Genomic DNA, 8,559 nt, shown 5'->3' with positions numbered 1-8,559 from the left:
CCTTGTTCAATTGAGTCTTTAGTTTCGCAATTTTCTGTCTGACTCCTGGAAGCTATCAGCATATCATCAACAAAGAAGAAGATATATATAGGATCCGTCTTCTAGCTCGCGTAAATACACAATGATCATATTTGCTTCTTGTGTACTTCTGCCCTATCATAAACTTGTCAAATCGCTTGTACCACTGCCTTGGAGATTGCTTGCTTCAATCCGTACAACGATTTTTCTAATTTGCACACCATCTCTTCTTTTTCAGCAACTTTGATCCATCTGGCTGAGTCATGTAGATTTCCTCATCCAAGTCTCCATGTAAAATGCAGTTTTTACATCCATCGAACTAGTTCCAAATCCAACTGCGCTACCAAAGCCAACAAAATTCTGATGGAGGAATGTTTTACAACTGGAGAAATACTTCATTATATCATCAACCCCCGTTTGAGCGTAGCCTTTAGCCACCAATCTTGCTTTGTAGCGGATGTTATTCTTGTCAGGAAATCCATCTTTCTTTGCATATACCCACTTGCACCCAATTGCCTTCTTTCCCTTCGGAAGACTAGCTAGTTTCCACGTCTGATTCTTTTGAAGGGATTGCATTTCTTCATTCATGGCAATCCTCCACTTTTTATGTTCTGAACTTTGAACTGCTTCATTAAGTGGCAGGAACGTCATCAATTGCAATTGGTGATGCAAAAGAGACCATATCAGCATAACGAGCAGGTTGTCTAATGGTCCTTTTTCCCTTTCTGAGTGCAATTGATTCATGTTGCTGTGGAGGTTCTTGGGTCTGAACCTCTTCTTCATCTGACTCTTCTTCTACCATAGGAGAGTCAACATCATTTTCTTTACTGGTTGGGACAAATTTGCTTCCTTCAAACTCCACCTTTTTGGGAGTTCCATCTGTCTGCTCCAATTTTTCTGAAGTCACCTTTCTCACATGGTATTCATCAAAGGTAACCCCTGCTGAAGATTATTTTTTGTTTCTGGACACAAAGACGATAGCCTTTCACCAGAGGTGATCCCCATAATCGCCTTCTTTGCTCTTGGATCCAGCTTTGACTCCTTAACATGGTAGTATGCAGTGGAACCAAACACATGTAAGGAATCATAATCTGTAGCAGGTACTCCAAACCATTTCTCTAATGGTGTTTTACCACCAATAGCAGTCGATGGTAAGCGGTTGATAAGGTGACAAGCATAGACCAAAGCCAGCCCAAAATTCTTTGCCTAACCCAGCATTAGACAACATACACCGAACCTTCTCCACTAATGTCCGGTTCACGCTCTGCCACTCCATTCTGTTGTGGTGTACCTCTGACGTGAAGTGCCTAACAATACCTTCCTCTTCACAGACTTTCAGAAATGGATCATTTTTGTACTCTCCACCATTGTCTGTACGGAGACGTTGATTTTTCTGCCTGTTTGAGTCTCCATCATCTTTTTCCATTTAAGAAAAAATCCTAGCACCTCATCCTTTGTCTTCATTGGATACACCCAAACTCTCCGGGAAAAATCATCAACAAAGGTGACATAATAGTGTGTTCCTCCCAATGAAGTTGTCTTGGAAGGCCCCCATACATCTGAATGAACATATCCAAAATACCTTTAGTATCATGGATTGCTGTTCCAAATTTCACACCCTCGTCTTCTTCCCTTTGATGCAATGCTCACAAAAAGCTAATTTGCAAGCCCGAGCACCCTTCAATAATCCTTGATCTATCAGTAATTTCAAGGATTTTTCACCAACATGCCCCAAGCGCATATGCCATAACCTGGTTGCTTCTGACTCCTGTTCAGTAGAAGCTGCCACTGCTGCTGTCCCAACAATTGTACTACCAGAAAGTAATACACATTGTTTCTTTTTCGGATTCCCTTCATTATCACCAGCACCAGAGATAATCCTCATAATCCCATCTTTTGCCCTCACTTCTAAACCTTTTGACTCTAAGGTTCCCACAGAGATGAGATTTCTCATTAAATCTGGTACATAATGGACACCTGTTAAGGTTCTGATTGATCCATCCTGATTCCTCAAGCGAATTGAACCAATCCCAAGTGTGTCAAGAGGGGAATTATTGCTGTGTAGACAATTCCACCTTTTAGTTCTTTAAAATCAAAGAACCATTCTCTATTGGGGGTCATATGGTGGCTACAAGCTGAATCTAACAGCCATGAACTGGAACAGCTGGTTGATGGCGTAGCAGCGAATGCGAAATCTGAATCTCCTCATCATACTCGACCACATTTGATTCTGAGACAGCCTTCCCCCTTTCAGGTTTGCCTTTATTCTTTAGCCTGGGATTCTTTCTTCCAGTGCCCTTTTTCTCGACAAAAGGCACATTCATCTTTGCTCAATCTGGACTTGACTTCGATCTCCCTCTGCTTCCTTTATTCTGACTCTTGGAACGGCCTCTAACAACAAGAGCTTCTGCTTCGACACTTGTGTTTTGTTTGTCTTTCTTTCTCATTCAAACTATACAAGGCAGCAGTTACTTCACTGAGAGACACATCAACCTTCCCATGAAGTAGAGTAGTTTCAAGATACTCAAACTCATCAGGAAGTGATCCCAACATCAGAGCCAGATCTTCGTCTTCAAAAGTCACGTCCATATCATCAGATCAGTCACCAGCTGATTAAAGCTATAGTGGTACCTGGTACATAGTTGAAGCGGAACAGTCTCTTTTCATGTAGAGTTTGTTCTGACCGCTTTTCTTCAAAAATTTCTCCTCCAGTGCCTTCCACAATTTACTTGCAGAAGTTTCCTTAGAAAATGCATACTTCTGCTCTCTAGAAAGACACGATCGAATAGTACCACATGCCATTCTATTGATCCTCTTCCATTCTTTCTCCTCAACATCATCTGGTTTCTCTCCTTCAATAGCAATGTCTAGACCCTGCTGAAATAGGGCATCTAGAACCTCGCTTTGCCACATGCCGAAATGACCGGTGCCATCAAAAATCTCCACTGCAAATCTAACATTTGTCACAGCATTTCTTGCCAAAATTGAAGATGAAGAAGCGTCTGCCATTTCTGCTACAAATTCTATTTAATAGCTGCCAATGCAGAATGTCAATTATCCCAAGGAAATTTTTCTGATGTGGAAGATCAGCCTAAGCCGCAACCACAGAGCATACTAAAATAAACCAAGAGCGCTGATACCAATTGTTGTGAAATTCGGGTTAATTTCCACCAATAACAGATTCACCGTGAAAACTATTATCTAGGTGACTAGTGTGAAAACGATTGTACTAAAAATCACCCCAAGGTAGATTCCCAGGAAAGAGGAGGGGTCACAATGGTCCCTCTTAAAACCCACTTTCCTTAGACAGAACTACCAAGACAAGTAATTTTAATAGGACAATAATTGACACAACTATACCCGACATAGCTATTAAATAGACATAAAGAGAACACCAAAATATTTCACTAATAGAGGAAATATTACAAAGAGAGAAAGAATACAAATAGCCTTTAAAATAGAGAAGGCTTATATTTGTGGGATGATTAACTAAGGAGGAGGAGGGCTTTATTTATAACAAAAGAATTTCCCCTCCTCCTTATACACAACCAATGTGGGACTTTGCCAAAAACCAACATTAGTTACTATCCTTTTATTTTTTCAATACCTTTCTATCAATAAAATTTCTTATGCTAAATGAAATGCCAGGTGAAAAGAAAAATCGTGGTCGAGACGGCTAAGCCAATTGAATTTGAATTTTCATTTTATACATTGGATGAATCTGGTTTGTTATTAACAGAGTATATTGATTTGTAATGGACCGCAACTTCGCCTTGCGGAATGATTGTGTTGTTTGACATAAGCAATCAATGAAAAGGCTTTGATTCTTTTAGATACTTGAAGCCTGAATTGAATAGTTGATTCTCTGATAACATTGAAATGTTGTTTCTTTCCCTCTTCACTTGAACCAGCCAAAGATAGACGAGGACCACCCGACATGGTTACATCTTCGGATAAGAGATTTTGATCCAGATTTTTTTAAAGCTAGAGGCAACCAATCTAAGGTTTCCAATCCCCCTCCCGATGGGAGATGGACACTCGGTTTCCATAGTGCTAAGGCTTGTGAGACAGCTCAGTTATTGATTCTTGAAGAGACTAGTAAGCAGAGGTCCTCTGTTGAGAGCACGCTTGCTCCACTGCTTCAGGAAGATTATCTAGGAAAAAATATGGATAGCCGAGGCGACTAAAGCTCCAGCCTGAGTTCTAGGTTTGCCTGCTAACTAAAAAGAATGAATTTTCATTATCAAGCAGGTTGGTTCAACTAAGAAATCTGTTTAATTTTGCAAAGGAAAAGGTGTTTTCTATATATATATATATATTAATTTTTTTCTAAAGTGGAAAAAAAATCCAGTACAGATGAGATGACTGTCAACAGTCGAAGAATGTTATTTTGTTCTTTAGGCATTATTATTGGTTGCTGTGTGTAGTTGACATGTTTTAAAGCACAAGTAAATATGGCATTGTGAATTAGAAAATTAGCTGCTCCCATTACTCTTTTGGTCGTCTTCCTTTCCCTTTTAACCCACTTCATTTAGAAATAAGAGATCCCTCCTTCTATCTTTTCTCATGATTTTGATGTATGCTTGAATAGATTATCCATATCTTTTTTTTTTGTGAACATGTGCTTTTTTTTGGGCTTACTGCCTTGTACAAAGCATCTCATATCAAAATCCATTTCCTGTCTTATCATCTTCAGGAGTGCAGCTATTGTACCACTCTCCTCTCTGCAGTTTTCCATGTGCACGGTGCGTCAACTTCGCTCGCTCTCGCTCTATTCCCTTATTCCTTGCAAAGCATTTCCAGCTTTGCATGACATCAAAAGGTGCATCAGTCATAATCAAACTATGCGGAATCTTATGTTCATATATCTAAATTCACCATTTACCAAATAAATCCATAGTTCTTTGTAATGAAGTTTGCTCAGGACTAAAGTTTAGGAACAATCACATAGTTTTAACTCATTTAGCAAGTTAATAGACTGTTCATTTATATGAGGTTATGCCTGATATATTCATGTACGAGCATAAAGTAACGTTGCATGACACATGTTCTTAAAGATCATTTTGAGAAGTTCAATCAAGGAAAAACGAAACCAACACAATGGACGTAATCAAGGGGGAGTGGTTTTTTCAGTTGGGTCTGTTGGTTTTCCGATCAAACCTACAAAAATCAATCCGATCAAATTTTATACTCTAAACAAACACAGTCCCTGTTTGGTGTGGTTTTATAAAAGCATTTTTAGTTAAAATGTCCATTTTGACCACAAAATCAAAGTCAAAAGGATATAAAAAATAAAAGAAAATACGGTGGAAACGGTAGTTTCAAACTAACCGCAAAAGTTAGGATTTCTAGCCATTTTTATTTTCAACTTTACTTTTGGAAGTAAATTATAATTTTACCTTTACTAATGCATGAGCTCCGCTCAATTATATATTTACGTTTTATTTCAATAATTTAATATTAACATAATGTTATAATGAACATTTTATTTTTTCAAATTCATTTTTAACAACAATCTCAAGCAAATAAATTTTAAACTACACTTTTAAATAATACTTTTAAAATTTATTTTCTACAACACTTTTGAAAGTGTTATTTTTCAAAACATCTGCGAAACTAGTGTACAATTAAACCCAACTTAAAGCTAACCAATTCAATTAATTATTTAACCGACTTTATTTATATAAATAATATATATGTAATATAAAATATTTAATCAACTTATGTATTTTAATAAAAAAATTATTTTTTTGGTTGGACTAGTTTTGAAAATTCTAAACTGATAATAGAAATAACCAACAAAGTTAATCTCATAACCCAAAGTTGATTAATATCCTAAATCAAATCAAATTAGTTGAGGGAGTCAGTTTTGTCGGTTTAAATCGACAAATGCTCCTCGAAGAATATAGTTGAGGTTGTCCTGCTGTTGTACGATACTTTTATTGTATGTTCATTTCAGGCGAAAGACACGAGAAATTCCGTGTGCAAATCAAGAAGCAGCAAGAATTTATTCAGTTCGAGCTCTTCGCTAGTGCAGAGAATTAAAAAAAAAAACTAAAAATAGGATTATTAGGGTTATTCAAAGTATAGTGAAATTAAATTCAATTCTTAATTTTCTTATAATTTTTTCATAAAAAATAATATAGGTAATAATTTTTGCAGAGGATATGAGTGATTATAAAATAATGAGAACTTGTTAGAAAAGGAGTGTGTGGCACATAGAGATGGTTATCGAGCGAGTCGATCGTGAGTTAGATAATGTTTGATTTATGCTCGTTAAAAATATTACTGTTCGACTTGACTTGTTGCTCGTTAAGCTCACTAAAAAATTATCTTATTTTTTTAACTAAAATAAAATTTACTAATACTATATGAGAATATTAGAGTTGTGTTTATTTTGAATTAAATAATATTATAATTAATAATATTTTATTATTTATTAAAAAATAATAGATTAGTTTATTATTTATTAAAAACTAATAGATTAGTTAACTTATTATTTTTTATTATTTATTAAAAATAATAGATTAGTTTATTACTTATTAAAAACTAATAGATTAGTTAACTTATTATTTTTTATTATTATTAATAAATTAATAATTATTATTTAGATTTATTTTTGAATGAAATAATTTTTGAAGTAATTACTAAAAATATATTTAAAAATTAACGAGTTGTTCGTGAACTTATCAGTCGAGTTAGACTTTGTTCGGCTCAACTCGTTGAAGTCTCGAGTCGAGTTCAAATTCAAATCAAACCAACTCAAGTCGAGTATTTATCGAATCAAATTCGAACTACTCATTAAGTGATCTACTCTACTCGTTAATAACGGTCGTGCGTAATTCCATTACCTTTTAGGCGTTTACATTAACAAAGATGTCATGTCAAAATTAAAACAACTTTTTTTAAAGAGAGAAATTTCTTCACTGTTAAAACCTTTAAAGTTTTGGGCGGCCACAATGAAACACTATTTAACAATTCCCTTTCTCTTTTAGAGGGTTTTGTTCCTCTGGATATTGCTTTCTTCCACATGGCCACGTATAGATCAAAAGATGCTTATTTGAAGCTTAAAAGCATAAAACCAGTGGCCCTTTTGAGTAGATAATGCCATATTTTACTTTTCATATTTGCTTTTACGAGAGAGTATTTTTCTTAAAGTAAAACAATAATATATGTGTATATATCAGGGATCCATCAAGGGAAGTAGGTGGGGTAATTCCCCCAAAAATTAAAATTATTTTATATTTTAAATTTTTTTCAATTAAAAATATGTTTTCGCCCTTCCTGAAATTTTATAAATCAGTCGTTCCTAAAGTTTTAAAAGTTATCCCTCTAATACAAAAAAGCATTTTAGCTCCAATGCAATGTGTTCCCTTGAGGAAAAAATTAAAGGCTTTGACAGGTAATGAATAGAAAAGGTATCCCCTCTTAACTTTCACTTTGAGACCCGTATCTCTTTTAGTGTTCCAAACAAAGATTACCATGAAATATTCGGGGTTTGGATTTTGTTTTATATATTATATGCTTGAAGCTTCTTTAAACAAAGCTTAACCGTTATAGCTGGGGACGGTCTAAGAAACTGCATATATTCCCCTCTCACTTTCATTCAAACACTCCTTTTCTAGCATTTCAGAAATGCTTTGCATTCAAATAATTTGGTGACCCCTTTGTATGTCTTTTTAGGCCAACAAAGGTAGAGAAGACGCTTTTTGACCGGAGAAGGCTGAGAAAAATACTCACTGGGGAAAAAGAATAAACAGCTGGGAGTTTTGGATTATTTGTTGTTGTAAGGAATTCCTTGGGTCCTACTTCTCTATCAGTTTGTCTAAACCACTCACATGCATACAAATCATATAATTGTTTCATCACAACCATGTAGGACAGTGTAACGTAATGTTACTTGTGTGCATACGTTTACGCTATTTAAATTCTTAGGTTGATTCGGGAGTCTTTTGTTTGTTAAACTCACGATGAGTTAGAGATATGAATGTATGTTCTAACATGACATGTATATGTTCTATGGTATAGAACAGGAATGTATGTAATGTGGTATTCTCAACAGCATCGAGAATATTGTAGTGTTCTGTAGTTACATTTGATATTAATAAATGGGTTTTCTCCTTTTGTTTATTTTATTTTTCTGTTCTTTTTTCTCTTTTGTAATGGCTGTTTTTGAGGGAGACGTTTAAGACTAGAAGCATTAACGGAAAGCATGGGGTTGGGAACGAATGTTTTGCATTAAAAAACCAAGTAAAAATTAGGATTAGATGATTGAGGAAAGAAAGGGAGATCTCTCCTTTTTGTGTGCATCGATTTTAGTTATATAGGGGCGTGACTTGTGAGTGCTGTTCTTCTTCCTATGTAATGGCACGCTGCCGCTGAGGAATGTAAGAGAAGCAGTGAATTAGAACACCCACAACACCAGAATCAGGCAGAGGCTATATTTATATAGTATTTGCATGGTTGATATAATAGACAAATTCTTCTAGCCAATTCCATGCACAGTTTTCTCTGTCAAGTATAATATAATGACGAGCAATA

General features: G+C 35.4%; 1 long non-coding RNA gene across 1 annotated transcript; it reads left to right on the top strand.

Moving 5' to 3' along the window:
- The first annotated feature begins 3,661 nt into the window (after positions 1-3,661).
- On the top strand, positions 3,662-7,781 carry LOC120159794. The gene is made up of 3 exons (XR_005519386.1): positions 3,662-4,225; positions 4,715-4,763; positions 7,702-7,781. It is a non-coding gene; the product is annotated as an uncharacterized LOC120159794 (long non-coding RNA).
- Positions 7,782-8,559: the final 778 nt, after the last annotated feature.

The sequence above is a fragment of the Hibiscus syriacus genome, unplaced genomic scaffold (assembly GCF_006381635.1).
Source record: "Hibiscus syriacus cultivar Baekdansim isolate YM2019G1 unplaced genomic scaffold, ASM638163v2 tig00111377_pilon, whole genome shotgun sequence".
In the NCBI taxonomy this organism is placed as follows: Eukaryota; Viridiplantae; Streptophyta; class Magnoliopsida; order Malvales; family Malvaceae; genus Hibiscus; species Hibiscus syriacus.
Note: the sequence above shows the minus strand (reverse complement) of the source record. Positions and strands in the feature narration are given on the sequence as shown.